This window comes from Schistocerca nitens, chromosome 7 (genome assembly GCF_023898315.1).
Source record: "Schistocerca nitens isolate TAMUIC-IGC-003100 chromosome 7, iqSchNite1.1, whole genome shotgun sequence".
In the NCBI taxonomy this organism is placed as follows: Eukaryota; Metazoa; Arthropoda; class Insecta; order Orthoptera; family Acrididae; genus Schistocerca; species Schistocerca nitens.
The window spans coordinates 488,324,370-488,340,973 of NC_064620.1; positions in this window are offsets into that span (position 1 = coordinate 488,324,370).

Below are 16,604 nucleotides of genomic sequence, written 5' to 3' on the forward strand. Positions count from 1 at the left end.
TTTGTAATGATACTTATTGATTTGACATGATACTTCCCTTTTCGTGGACGATGGAGGAAATGTGCGTTTTAATAGAGCTAACGTGGGAATTTTACGCGCGCCCGTTGAGTAAACAGTATGATTTACGAACTAGAAACATCCCTGAGCTGTCGCTGGAGTGCGTTGCGATCGCGTATACCACGTTGGGGCCCACGTACCGTATGCACAAGTCGCATCATTACTGAGCGTTCAGCAGCACGTTGAACTTGGCACGCTCAACGTTAACGTTCGACAGCACGGCCCGTGTGCCGAGAGCTTTAGAGAAGTGGCTCCGATCGCGAGTGAGCTGTCACTGCCGCCGGCCGTCTTACATCGTGGCAGCAGAGGGCGGTAAAGGCCTGGCCAGACAGAATCCGGCCTGCCGCTGAGACGGACGGCGCAGCGGGAGGCCGGGCCAGTCAGCGGCCAGGGACGCCACACAGGCAACGGCCGGCCGCAGCGACTCTTGATGCGTCAGCTGTTAACACTATAGAAAGGGCCGAACCCCATTATTAAGCTTGCGTGCGTAGCGCAATTGTCTTGACGTTAGACGATTTGGAAGCTTCACGCGGGACACGTTATCTTTGTGCGAGTTATTATTATTATTTTTTTTTTTTAAGTGCAGAAATGAGTAGCTCGCACTAGCCATACGAAATTGCACTAAGAAGAGGAGGTGTTGGGTGCACGACATTAATAGCAAGAGAGAAAGCTTAGGAGAAAACTATCATCTGTGTATTGATCTAGAGTCTGACGAAGATAGGTTCTTCAAATATTTTCGTATGTCGCGAGAATGTTTCGAGGAACTGCATCGCCTGATAAAAAGGGTAGCACCGAGAAGTGCACAACGAACTGGAGAAAGCCAGTTGATACAGGGCACAGACTAGCCATTTGTTTGCGGTAAGTTTTACCATTTTTTGCCTTTTTGTGCTTCAAACGGAAGTCTTATAATTTATTCCATTTCAGTTTTGCTGTATCATATGAAAGATTCGGCGGAAGAAAATGCTATCCCACAACGTAGTTACGAGTGGAGTGATAAATTTATCTGCAGTGTTTACGAATACAGCAAACGATAGTTACATCTAGTTCCGTATGTCCCGCTAGAGAGAACTTTCTACTTAATAGATTGTTTTGTTTCATTGTATTCATAACATTGTCATTGAATTTAAACAAACATATCTTTGATCGTTAACTCATCTATTCGTTCTATCGGCATAAGATACTTGACTACAGGCAACAGTCACCAGACCATAGCTTTTTCTTTTCGGTTAGGAGGTTCAACAGTCTCAGAAATTGTGAAACAAGTGTGCCAGGCAATATGGACTGTTCTACAACCCAAGTATTTACCCACTCCTACAACAGAGATGTGGAAGAAATCTGAAAAGGATTTCTAGAACTTTGGGGGTTTCTGAACTGCCTTGGAAGCATAGACGGAAAGCATATCAGGTTAAAATGCCCGAAGGATAGTGGATCCCAGTTCTTCTGTTACAAACAGTTCTTTTCGCTGGTTCTCCTGGCGATCGTTGATCCATACTACGAGTTTACAGTAGTTGATATTGGAAATTATGGACGTCACAGTGACAACACTATTTCTGAGAATTGAGCTTTCTATCAAGAGTATATCGAGGGCAAAATTATTCTACCTCCAAATCAGGATTGCGTGTATCGTTCAAAAAGTTGTATTGTCTCACCTCTTCTATAAGTCTTTCTGTGTCCATGATGCATGCCCAACGAGCTGCAAGACAAAAACCGCCTCACGCAACTGCTTCCAGTGTGACCACAGAGCAGTTGAGTGCGCCAACGGAGGCAAGCAGCCGCTCCGGCTTGCGGCGAATCTGTAATCTGTGACAACCCGGCGTCGGCCGGTGCGGCAGGCCGCGTGCCGGTGCGTCAAAGCCGCACTCTGTGTGACCGCCGCCATACAGTAACGAGCGATTCAACAGTGCGGCCTGCCCGCTGCGGTTCAAGGCCACAGGCCGGACGGCCAGGCCGCATTCTGTCTGGCCAGGCCTTAATAGTCCAAAGCCGCTGGAGACTTTGCTCTCAGGTCGAAGTCTATTGCGTCCACCCGTTGCTGCACGACCACTACCGACGTTCAACGGCAACCTACCATTCATTTATCGACTATAGAATGTCTGTTGGTTGGTATCGATAAGTTGATACCACAGTCATCGTTGACACATTCCTACTGACTGTTCCAGCTAACTGCATCTTATTAACAGCTGCGTACATTGCCTGACAATAACAAGTCCAAAAGGAGAGTGGAAAAGTCAGGAAACTTCTTGGGTCAAAACGTATGTGATGCTCTTGCAATGACTAAAAAATCAAGCAATGTTTACAAAAAATCTTGGCAATATAAGGCCACGTATCAGTATGAGTTTGGAACCCTACAGGCCTGCACTCCTGCACTAATTCTGTTGGAAAGGGTATCATAAAGACGCTGAATCCTCTCCTGAGGCAAGATGGCTCATAACTGTTGTAGTTGGTCCTTGATATCCTGGATAATGGCAAGTTGATGTCTGAGCTGGTCCCATACATGTTCATAATCGACAGACTAGGGGACCTCGTTGGCGATGGGAATACCTCAACATCAAGCACACAGTTCGTAAAGACACTTGCCATGTATAGAAGCACATTGTCCTGTCGAGAAATGGCAACTTGATAGTGTCACGTGTGAGGTAACACATGAGGGCTGAAACGTGTATGTACTCGGTAGCAGCGATGGTGAAGCATGATAAAATCTTTGACCAGAGTTCCTAGTCTGCGCTTGACCGCGCGAGAGAGCAGTTCTGTTGCGGTCGAGTTACGAGACAGTTCAGTTGCGAGTTAGCTGTCGGGGAGTAGTACCGCGTGCGAGATGACGTAGTTGCGGTCTAGTTGCGAGAGAGTTTAGTTGTGTGTGAGGAGTCGGCGGGCATCGACATCGCACTCTGGTCATGATTCAGGACGAGGTATATTATTTTTAAATAAGGTAATGAAGCAGCATTGCGCTCAGCTAATAATGTAAATTAACTGTAACTAATTTGTGCAAGAATCGCCCCAATAATAATTTTGTTTTCAAAGCAATTTTAACAAAGAATCCTTTAATGAAAGAAATATTCCCTTGCTATTCCTTAAAGAAAAGTTTCCTTTAAATTCAAAATTTTTGCAATGAATTTCCTCCAAGCTCTAGCGAAAAATAAGAGCAGATGCAGTTTTACTAAGGTAAGAATTTCAGTTTAATTAATGAACAGGGCCTAAAGATCGACATTTCGGTCTATTTGTGTTTTCATTGTCACTGAAATTTCATTATCATTGAATTTTCTTATATTTTTTGTGCGGAACATATACTTGGGTCAGATTGCTAATTTTTATTTAATTGTCATTGTCGTTAAAATTTTTTTGTGGGGAGGTTACACTTAGCTCTAGGTCCATTTACATTTGAGTATTATCTTTCATTTTTGTGTGAAGGTTACACTTGGCGACGTCCAGTCCAGGATCGTATTTCGTTGAGAATCTTTTGAAAAACAGTCAGATATCTGCTCTTATTCGCTTAAATAATTAGAATTTGGCGCAACGCTTTTACTAATTTTGCGACTTTCTTTCCTCAGATGATCGGCAATTCGTTGCTCTGTTATATTTGTGTGTTGCCTTTGCATTGTCTTATTTCTTTTGTGAATAATTGTGACTATTGTGAAAATGCCGCGAAAGACTGAACAGTGTATCGCGTGGTATTTTGAATGAAATTACCGACTTAATCAACGTGACCGATAGTAGTTGTGACACGCAGTGTAATGATGACAATCCTGCGTTCACCGACAATCAGTGCGTTCCAACCTCTAATGATGATTATTATCTTAGTGATGAACAAACGAACTCAATTGTCTCCTCTGTTAACTTGACGACAATTGATGACGCGGGGAGCTCTATTGTAATGAGCGCCGCCCAGCTTAACTCACCCGGTTTGGAAAATTCAAATAATGTACAGACAAATTTCTCTAATGAAAATGGACAGTGTACTCAAAGTACAACGGATCCATTTAATTCCGAAAATGTGACCGACAGTGTACATTCGACTGGCAAACCTTTTAGTAAACCTCAGAATAACCAAATGGTTACAGAAAGCGGGACAATTCCAGATCCACCATTAAACAGCACGGAGAATAGAGTAGGTAATAATGGGTTGGAACAATTTATGGCAAGATTGCTACAACAACACAGTGAAAATCTTAAACAACACTTTAATAAAAAATTAGACAACAATGATGTAAATCTCAAACAACTTAGTGAACAGGTCAAACAACAGAACGAACAGTTAAATGAAAAATTAGACAACAATTCCAGGGAACTTAGTGAACAAATTAGTGCCGTTGCCGCGCAGTGTCATGATACTAAGGTACAGTTACGCGTGGAAATTGAGGCTTGTTCAAAGAAAAGTAGCGAAGAAATTAGGTCTGTTGCTCAGGAATTAAGGGAAATGCAAACAGCTGCAACAGAAACACTTAGAGACGAAATTGGCGGAGTCGCCAAACAATGCTCTGAAAAGGCTACACAATTACGCGACGAGTTTAAAGCAATGACAACAGAACTTTCGCGCACAATGGATGAAAAGATTGACGCGAAATTCGACCAACAGAACTCTCAAATTAACGAACGACTTAGTGTTCACATACAAAACAGTGATACGCGTTTCCGCAAATTCATACAGGATCAAAATAAAGTAAAACGACAAGTAATGGAAACAATCACAGCACAGAGACAGGAAGACAAACGTAAAATGTTTGCGAAAGCAAAAACATATGTAGACAACAATATTGCTACGGTATCGGACAAAATTAATACCATCGAACAGTTGAACGCGGAATTACGTGATGAGATTTCTGACCTTAAATCAAAGACAGATACACACACAGCAGATATTCAGATAGTGACAGACAGATTCGAACAATTAGAACTAACACAGGATTCCGATGTAATTCAAGCTGACGTTAAAAAACTGCACGAAACTACACGTAAGTTGCAACAACAGATTAATGCCTCTGATTCTAAAACCGATGATCAGGTAAAAATACTGACTGAAAAATGTGATGAATTGGCCAGTCGTATTGACGTTATTGAAAGTAATAATGACAACAAATCAGACGATACTTCACCGGTTTCATTTAACCAAACACCTGAATTTCAAAATTTACAGCAGACAATTAATGAGATCGATTCGTCTAATAACACGTTGCGTAGAAAGTTGTCAAGTTTACAACAAGAAGTAACAGAGATGAATAATATTTCAGTTAATAACACATCACAGCAGACGCCACTTAGCGAACATTTGTCAGACTCGCGCAACGCGTATAATTTGGGTAATCTACAGAGAGTACGGGACTTAGATTCCGAACAACCACAGTTCAACAGATTCTCTTACAATCCTGAACCTGTTCCATCACACAGAGACGATAATTTCGATTACAAACATTTTCTGTCAGTGAGAAAGTTTAAAGTGTTTAAAAATGACAGAACACAGATTCATCCGCTAGATTGGATACAACAATTTAGCTTTGCTTTTCCACCGACTTGGCCTGTAACACATAAACTTGAATTTATTTGCAGCTTTTTGGAAGGCGAACCGGCAACTCGTATGAGGCCGATCGCGAGACAATGTTATTCAGTAGAAGAATTTCAGAATGCTTTTCTATCAGCGTATTGGTCGAAGACGACACAGCGCGGAATTAAAGATCAGTTAATTAGCTTACCAAATTATGAGAACACAAATTTTCCCAGTGTCACACAATTTTTTGAGCACATGGTCCAGCAGAACCAGTACCTAAGTGAACCGTACAGTGAATCTGCACTCACTCAATTATGTATCTCTAAGTTACCACGGTCATTAAGAGTTTCGCTTCTAACCGGTCAGCAAAAAGAAAATATTTCAGCATTCAGAGATCTGTTACAGCTCTTGGAAGTACAACAATCTGATTATTCCTTTGTGAACAAAAATTTTTCGTATAATAACCAAAGTCAACAAACATACAGCAATTATGATCAGGCACGTAATTTCAATAGTAAAAGTAACAGACGTTTTAGGAATAACAACCACCAAAACTTTAATAACAGACAAAATTCCAATTCTCAATACCGTCAAAATTATCGGCAGCAGGAACCATATTTTAGTAACAATAGACGTTTTCCACCACAACAGCATGAAAGTCAGCCGGTTAGCATACCTAACCAACAATGGAATGCACAAGGTCAACCAGGCTTTAATGTTTCGCCGCGTGAACGTGTAGTCCCTGGTACGACAAATAGTAACGCACGGCAGCAAAGAAACAACTACGTACAGAAAACACAGTATTTCAATTCCTATCGCAGTGCACCGTATAGGAATGACTATCACGACAGACGTAAAAACGATGAGCACAATTATCAGCGTACATATAATAACAGTCGATCTTACCAACAGCAAAATCATCCGCAAGAACATATTCTCATGAATGAACCCGACAGTAGGTATCATCCAGAGCGTAACACGTCTGGAAGAAGTAATAGAACTGTTCAAATAGTAGAAATGCCACAGCATCCTCCTGATAATAGTAACACGTCAGATAGAATTTGACTAGATACGGTAAAAATCTTATCTTCCAAAAACACAAGCACTACTTTTGACACGCAAAATGTTGTTCACGAAAATATTATTACTTTTGACGACATCAGAGACACTCTCTTGCAGGAAAGACCAGTTGTTCAGAAAACCATTTCACACCCTGTCATCGAAATTAAAATTGGTTCATCGAAATTTTCAGCAGTAATCGATTCCGGATCACCTATGTCAGTTATAAATGAGGAGACTTTCAACGAGTGCAACAAAGAGAATACCTATCCTACATTACCTTTAGGCAAAACGAAAGTGAAAGGAGCAATATCGAGTAAAGGTGTAGACGTTAAATTACAGACGCATTTATCATTTTGTATTGCAGGTCACACATTTCACTCAAATTTTTGGATTGTTCCTTTATTGACAACAGACGTTATTTTAGGTACGAATTTTCTGGTACAACACGACGCAATTGTTGATTTTCAGAATTCTTATTTAATGTTAAAGGATGAAAATGTACAACTTGCTTTAGAATTTCAGCACTCTTTATCTGCGGAAGAACAAACAATTAATCGCACAGAGGTCATTTCCGCAATACGTAACATAGACTGCAATTCCACATTGTTCACAGATACGTATGTGCATAACTATAATACTCCAGACGAAGCTGACTACGACGTAATGCAAATGATTTCTGACAAAGTTGAACAAAGCAGTGCAAATACAGACGACGAACGCACGCAACTACACAAAATTCTTTTACAGCAAGCTCCAGTTTTTGACAACATTCCTGGTACTATGTCCGGCTTTATGTATGAATTTCAAGTGAAACAGCACGACACATTTAAAGCAAAGCATTATCCCATTCCATATATCCACAGAGAACAAGTTAAAAAAGAATTGCAGGATATGCTCGACCAAGGAATTATAGAACCGGCAGTTAGTCCGTACATAAACCCGCTACATATAGTTAAGAAAAAAGATGGCTCACTTCGCCTTGTACTTGATTCGCGTCACATTAATGACATTATTATTAATGAAACAGATCGACCACAGACATTAGAAGAACTTCTACAGAAATTTCACGGTACTGCTATTTATTCTACATTAGATTTGAAATCGGGATTTTGGCAAATTCAACTTCATCCGAATTGTAAAAAGTATACAGCTTTTCTCTGTTTCGGCGACTGTTATCAATTTTGCAAATTACCATTCGGATTAACTATTTCTTCTGCAGCTTTTATTCGCGGTTTGAACACAATACTTCCGACAGAACTTAAGGACAGAATTACGACGTACGTAGATGACATTCTTATTGCAGAAGCTAACTGGACTGAACACAATCTGATTTTAGAACGACTATTACAAACTTTTCGTGCACAAGGACTCACAGTTAATGATGTGTCGGCAGCGGGGCCAACACCTTGTAGATCGAAGTGGCTGAAAGTGCACGCTAAACTAACGCAGACGGGCGTGAAGTACTGGAACATGAGACTTATTAATGAATAAGAAGAAAAGTACGTAGCTGGAATAATATACTTAACTTTATTCTCTTGTTGGAATACATCTCTTGAATAGTAGTAAGCTATAAGCACTGATACAAATGGCGCCTTGCTAGGTAGTAGCTATGGAATAAGCTGAAGGCTATTCTATCAGTCTCTCGGCAATTGAGAGGAAGACTTGGTAGGTCTGGTCGCAAGCTATGTCGTCCGTACAACTGGGGCGAGGTCTAGTCCGTGTATTGTGACCTGCCATGTGGTGGCGCTAGGATTGCGATTACACAGTGGCGACACGCGGGTCCGACATGTACTACAGGACCGCGGCCGATTTAAGTTACCACCTAGCAAGTGTGGTGTCTAGCGGTGACACCACAGTTAATCTCAGTAAATCGCACTTTGGCAAAACTTCTATAAAATTTCTTGGACACATAATTTCAGCAGAAGGCATTGCGCCTGATCCGGAAAAACTTCAAGCTCTACGTGACATTACTGTTCCTACGACGAAGAAACAACTACGCAGTTTTTTGGGCTTAATTAACTTTTTTCGCAAATTTATTCATCATTCTGCTTTAGATACACCTAGATTATGCCAATTAACAGGTAAAAACACTATTTGGTCATGCTTTGTTGAATGCTCCACTTTTATCGCACCCAGATCTTACCAAAAATTTTTCCATTGCCACCGACAGTTCCAACACCGCTTTAGGCGTACATATTTTTCAGGAAATTGAAGAAGATGGCTCTACAGTAATTAAAAACATCGCATTTGCAAGCCGCATTCTGTCACCTACTGAGCGAAATTATTCCGTTACTGAATTGGAAACGTTATGTGTTGTATGGGCTTTCACGAGATTTCGGCACTTTCTTTATGGCAGACATACCACCGTTTACACAGACCACAGAGCGATACAATTTTTACTTTCAGCTAAATTTACTCATGACAGGTTAAGTAGATGGAAACTTTATTTACAGGAATTTAATTTTACGATTGTTCACATTCCCGGCACACAAAATGTTATAGCAGACGCACTATCGCGTTCTCTCAGCAACAATCAGCAAGACGTAGCAACCAACTTCTGCAAAGCAAATTTCAGTGTCATGTACATTCAGCAAGTTGCATTTGAAAATTTTATTTCATCGTCATTACAGGACATAGCACAAGAGCAACGTAAAGACAATGTGTGGAAAGAAATTAAACACCTTTGGCAAGATAAAGATAATGTTACGATTAGGAACCACTACACTGTACGCAATGACATTCTATTTCGCCGCTCTCATCCAGACAGCAACAATTGGTTATTATGCATTCCTGACGAACTAGTTAACAAATTAATCTGGTACACGCATTTAAGCTACGCACATTACGGAGCTAGAAAATGTTTTCTTATATTGAGACAGAACTGTTATTTTGCCAACATGGAAAAACGTATACGAGAAGTTTTAGCGTCATGTAAAATTTGCCAGAAAGCTGTCAGACACCACTTCACACATTCCTCCATTATATCCCATTGTACCTGTTAAATTAAGACACATGGCCGCAGTAGACATTTTTGGTCCAATTCCGAGAACTAACAGAGGTTTTTGCTACATCTTTGTCGCTGTTGAACTCACTTCAAACTTTGTTACTTTCACTCCGTTACGCAAAGCTACTGCTAAAACTGTTTCGAAAGCATTTGTAAAACATTTTCTATTTCATGTAGGACATGTGATGAAAGTAATTTCTGACAATGAATCACAATTTCGTTCTGCTATATGGACACGCATGTTACGAGCTAGAAACATTTCTCCGATCTATATATCCAAGTACCATGCTTCTTCGAACCCCTGTGAACGATTAATGAAAGAAATTGGTAAACTGTGTAGAATATACTGCCACAAAAGACATATTGATTGGGACACACACATATTCTCCTTCCAAGATGTAATTAATTCCATACCAAATGAATCCACTATGCTATCTCCGTCTGTTATACTGAAAAACGTTGAACCACCAAACAAAATTAAAGAATTAGTAAACTTTCCTAGATCAGGTCGACTAAGACACCACGAAATAAATGACATTGCGCTGAACAACATCAAACGTGCCGCAGAGCGCCGGAGAAGACAGCAAAAACAGGTTTGTACACGCCGAGACTTTCACATTGGACAGAAGATATTAGTACGTACACACTATTTATCCAGCTAATTAAAAGGTAGGTGCAGTAAATTTGAACTTTTATACGCAGGTCCATATCGGATTCGCAGTATTCCTCATCCCAATGTGGTACACGTCGAAACTTTGAGAACCAGAAAATCGAAAGGCAACCACCATTGGTCAAACATAAAACCCTTTATTGAGTGAACATACTTTACGATTTATCACACTGTAATGCTATTTGCTAATTTTTATGATCATTTCTGCAATTATATTCATGTGACTAATTATTGATGACTATCGTATTTTTTCTTGGCAAGTGCCCGCCAAGGTAAGGCAGCAGGTCGCTTTACTTGTCGTTACACATCAGACCGTGCACATTTTTCATTTTTTTTGTGTGTATGATTGTTTTCCTGTTTTGTTTGTATACATTATGAAATAGCTAAGGTATAACACACCAGTTGACTTTGACATTTTTTTTGCCCTGTGATATCTCAACATCTTGACTATTTTACATTTTTCTTTTTTTTTGCTGCTGCATTGTGATATTCTCTGTCCATTTTTGCCATTGAACCCTGTCTATGCTTTTGACATATTACGTTTTCCGTCATGTTATGCTGTATGCTTAATTGTGTCACCATTAACCAGTCATTATTTAGTGGGTATATGATTTAAATGCAAGAGATTAATCTTTGTTCATCAATTTCAGAAAGAAATGATGCGTAAAGGAAATAAATTAAACAGAAATGGGAATTTCACATACGGAATAGACGAAAGAAGATACAAACACCTTATGAGGAAGAGTAAATGGATCAGAATTAACAAGCATTAACAAGAATATACTATACACATCGTAGAATAACAGTCTTAACTATTTTTTTCTTTCAGAATACAAGGCGATTGATGCAGGCTGTCAGACAGAACTACACATCTTAGTTTTAAGTGATGAAATATGCTAGAGATAAGGAATAGTTGTATAATGAATAATGAAGTGATTTTTTTTTTTGCAGATGATAATGAATGCTGATGAAGAGTAATGATGAAGAATATGCTACTATGAATAATGAAGTTTTTCTTTACAGGTGATGATAATAATGAAGTTATGATAATATGGATAATGAAGTGATGGATAATGAAGTTTTTTTTCTTTACAGATGAGGATGATGTTGAAGTTATGTATTTATGCTATGTAGTTATTTAAGTATTTGTTGCAGTTTGCTTTGACAGCAGGTGTTATATTGCATGGTAGGATGACTGAAGGTTTTGGAAAGGACAGCTATGGAACACATTTTTATACACATTTCACTACCTGTTAATTCGAAGTTCACTACTTTTCAGCATAGTCTGCGTTTCTTCTTTCAGCTCAATAATCCATTTTGTATTTTTTCCAGGAGAAGCCTTTCATGATACTTACTAAACTTGTTACTTATTATACCTGTTCTAGTACTTGCAATTTTATTTTTTACCCATTTGTGTCTATAATTTACAAATGTGATCACATATACTGCTTTGTGTCACAACCTTGCTACAGCCGACTCATGACGAATGACGGTACACATTCTTCATTTACAGGAACAACCTAGAAGCAATTTTTTTTCTTTTTTTCTTCTTGCTTTCCCTTATAATTACCCAACGCAATGCATTGCTAGCACAAAAACAAAATGTATTACCAGTCCCAAATAATGATACCAGTTTCAGAAAATTCTGAATAATACTGATCAGCTCTGAATAGTATGTCGCTTCATTAATGACTCCTTAATGATACAAAAAAAAATAATGCTTTGTAACTGGCTAATAACTGTCACTGTTTATTGTAATGAGACTACTGTTAATGCCCATGATTATTAATGCTATGATTGTAATTAACTGATTTTTAATAATGACTTCTTAATGATCTGAATAATACTGAATGATGAACAATGTTTTATACTATTCAATACTTGCTGGCCACTGAGTGCCAATAATTAATATAACTAAATGATTTATGACCTTTCATGTTCCGTAACTGGCCACTGAGTGCCAATAATTAATGTAACTAAACGAATTAGCTCCTGTTTTCAATGATGACTTTTCATGGTTTGGTAACTGGCCAATGAGTGCCAATAATTTGTATAACTCAATGTATTATGTTAATGATAGGCCAATAATTGACTCTCCTTTTCAATGAAGACTTCTGATGAACATTATTCTGTCATACTAAATATGCTTTGTAACTGGCCAAAGACTGCCGCTGTTTATTGTAATACAATTACCCATGATGCCAATAATTTAATTTTATGAACATTATTCTGTAATACTAAACACATGGTACAGAAATGTTCAATAACTAGGCTATGAATGCCGCAAACTACTAATGTAATTACTGATCAAGACTTGTCTGTTACTTAATGTCCTTCACCTTCTGACCTAACTACCTGGAATTACTGTAATATCCATTTGTCTTGTCCATCCTCATGATCATGGAGCACTATATTTGGTTTTTGCACTAGTTCTACGTTGGTGTGCCTTGTAAGAGCGTGGTGTTGACACAACATGCTGTCCACCACCGTGAGCGATGAAAACGTTATTATGGTCCCACTGTTTGGTGTACCTGATGTACTGCCTAAATGATAACAAGAAATATTACTACGACATTTCAGTGTCTTGAATACGCTGATAAATACTTCTGGGAAAAGAACTGCAAATTGTCTCACTTGGTGTTGTACTTCTGTGGAAAGATATGGACTTTCAGTGCAGCTGCGTGCAACCTAAGTGCTACAACCATGACGCAATCCTTCCTATTCCTTCCCTAATTCTTGTAAAATGAAAAGGTCATATAGAGTGCGTGTGTATTTTTGCCGTTTACTAATACATTTTGTGATTTGCTGATATATTCTCAACTGCACTGCATGTACACTTATGTCAGTTGTCAACATGATTTTTTTTTGTTTGCGTTTATTTGTTATGAAAATGTTCAAAAGTTTTTCAGTGCATGTGCACTTATGTTATGTGTTAATATGTCTTCTACTGAACTTTAGTGCCTGTGCATTTTTCTCATTTTTCAATATGATTTGTACTTATTCTGTATACCTTTTATGATTTCGTGATATGTTTAATACTTCAGTGCGTATGCACTTATGTCATTTGTTACTCATTGTATATACATTTCGTCATATGCTGATATGTTCTGAACTGCAGTGCATGTGCACTCATGTCACTTGTCAACATGATTTTTTGCCATTCTATTTATTTGTTCTGAAAATGCTACAGAATCTTTCAGTGCGTGTGCACTTTGTTATCTATCAAATAATTTGTATATACATTACCCAGATATGTTTTGTACTTATATTTTGTCTTTGTCTGAAATGTTTTGTACTCGGTGCATGTGCACCACATTTAATTCATGTACTACATCTGTATATATGCTGTATATGTAAATTTAATTAAGAAAAAATTTTGCCGCGCTTGGCAAGTCCAAATGACACACCATCGCTGCCAAATTTTTGCCCCCCCCCCCCCCCCCCCAGTGGAGGGTTATGAAACGTGAATGTACTCGGTAGCAGCGATGGTGAGGCATGATAAAATCTTTGACCAGAGTTCCTAGTCTGCGCTTGACCGCGCGAGAGAGCAGTTCTGTTGCGGTCGAGTTACGAGACAGTTCAGTTGCGAGTTAGCTGTCGGGGAGTAGTACCGCGTGCGAGATGACGTAGTTGCGGTCTAGTTGCGAGAGAGTTTAGTTGTGTGTGAGGAGTCGGCGGGCGTCGACATCGCACTCTGGTCATGATTCAGGACGAGGTATATTATTTTTAAATAAGGTAATGAAGCAGCATTGCGCTCAGCTAATAATGTAAATTAACTGTAACTAATTTGTGCAAGAATCGCCCCAATAATAATTTTGTTTTCAAAGCAATTTTAACAAAGAATCCTTTAATGAAAGAAATATTCCCTTGCTATTCCTTAAAGAAAAGTTTCCTTTAAATTCAAAATTTTTGCAATGAATTTCCTCCAAGCTATGGCGAAAAATAAGAGCAGATGCAGTTTTACTAAGGTAAGAATTTCAGTTTAATTAATGAACAGGGCCTAAAGATCGACATTTCGGTCTATTTGTGTTTTCATTGTCACTGAAATTTCATTATCATTGAATTTTCTTATATTTTTTGTGAGGAACTGCAAAAGGGTGGGAATTTAAGGAGATGGAACCTGGATAAACTGACTAAATCAGAGGTTGTACAGAGTTTCAGGGAGAGCTTAAGGGAACAACTGACACGAATGGGGGAAAGAAATACAGTAGAAGAAGAATGGGTAGCTCCGAAGGATGAAGTAGTGAAGCCAGCAGAGGATCAAGTAGGTAATAAGACGAGGGCTAGTAGAAATCCTTGGGTAATAGAAGAAAAATTGAATTTAATTGATGAAAGTAGAAAATATAAAATACAGAAAATGAAGCAGGCAAAAAGGAATAGAAACGTCTCAAAAATGAGATCGACAGGAAGTGCAAAATGGCTAAGCAGGGATGGCTAGAGGACAAATGTAAGGATGTAGAGGCTTATCTCACTAGGGGTAAGATAGATACTGCATACAGGAAAATTAAAGAGACCTTTGGAGAAAAGAGAACCACTTGTATGAATATCAAGAGCTCAGATGGAAACCCAATTCTTAGCAAAGAAGGGAAAGCAGAAAGGTGGAAGGAGTTCAAATGGTTCATATGGCTCTGAGCACTATGGGACTCAACTGCTGTGGTCATAAGTCCCCTAGAACTTAGAACTACTTAAACCTAACTAACCTAAGGACATCACACACATCCATGCCCGAGGCAGGATTCGAACCTGCGACCGTAGTGGTCGTGCGGTTCGAGACTGTAGCGCCTTTAACCGCTCGGCCACTCCGGCCGGCGTGGAAGGAGTATATAGAGGATCTATACAAGGGCGATGTACTAGAAGACAATATTATGGAAATGGATGAGGATGTAGATGAAGATGAAATGGGAGACACGATACTGCGTGAAGAGTTTGACAGAGCACTGAAAGAGCAGAGTCAAAACAAGGCCCCGTGAGTAGACAACATTCCATTAGAACTACTGACAGCCTTGGGTGCGCCAGTCCTGACGAAACTCTACCAATCTGGTGAGCAAGATGTATGAGACAGGCGAAATACCCTCAGACTTCAAGAAGAATATAATAGTTCCAATCCCAAAGAAAGCAGGTATTGATAGATGTGAAAATTACCGAACTATCCGTTTAATAAGTCACAGCTACAAAATACTAACACGAATTCTTTACAGACGAATGGGAAAACTAGTAGAAGCCACCTCGGGGGAGATCAGTTTGGATTCCGTAGAAATATTGGAACACTTGAGGCAATACTGAACTTACGACTTATCTTAGAAGAAATATTAAGGAAAGGCAAAGCTCCGTTTCTAGCATTTGTAGACTTAGGGAAAGCTTGTGACAATGTTGACTGGAATACTCTCTTTCAAATTCTAAAGGTGGCAGGGGTAAAATACAGGGAGCGAAAGGCTATTTACAATTTGTACAGAAACCAGATGGCAGTTACAAGAGTCAAGGGGCATGAAAGGGAAGCAGTGGTTGGGAAGGGAGTGAGACAGGGTTGTAGCCTCTCCCCGATGTTATTCAATCTGTATATTGAGCAAGCAGTAAAGGAAACAAAAGAAAAATTCGGAGTAGGTATTAAAATCCATGTAGAAGAAATAAAAACTTAGAGGTTTGCCGATGACATTGTAATTCTGTCAGAGACAGCAAAGGACTAGGAAGAGCAGTTGAACGAAATGGACAGAGTCTTGAAAGGAGGATATAAGATGAACATCAACAAAAGCAAAACGAGGATAATGAAATGTAGTCATATTAAATCGGGTGATGCTGAGGGAATTAGATTAGGAAATGAGACACTTAAAGTAGTAAAGGAGTTTTGCTATTTGGGGAACAAAATAACTGATTATGGTCGAAGTAGAGAGGATCTAAAATGTAGATTTGCAAAGGCAAGGATAACGTTTCTAAAGAAAAGAAATTTGTTAACATCGAGCATAGATTTAAGTGTCAGGAAGTCGTTTCTGAAAGCATTTGTATGGAGCGTAGTCATGTACGGAAGTGAAACATGGACGATAAATAGTTTGGACAAGAAGAGAATAGAAGCTCTCGAAATGTGGTGCTACAGAAGAATGCAGAATGTTAGATGGGTACATCACATAACTAACGTGGAGGTACTGAACAGAATTATGGAGAAGAGGAGTTTGTGGCACAACTTGACAAGATGAAGGGACCGATTGGTAGGACATCATGTGAGGCATCAAGGGATGACAAATTTAGCATTGGAGAGCAGCGTGGAGGGTAAAAATCGTAGAGGGAGACCAAGAGATGAATACACTAAGCAGATTCAGAAGGATGTAGGTTGCAGTAAG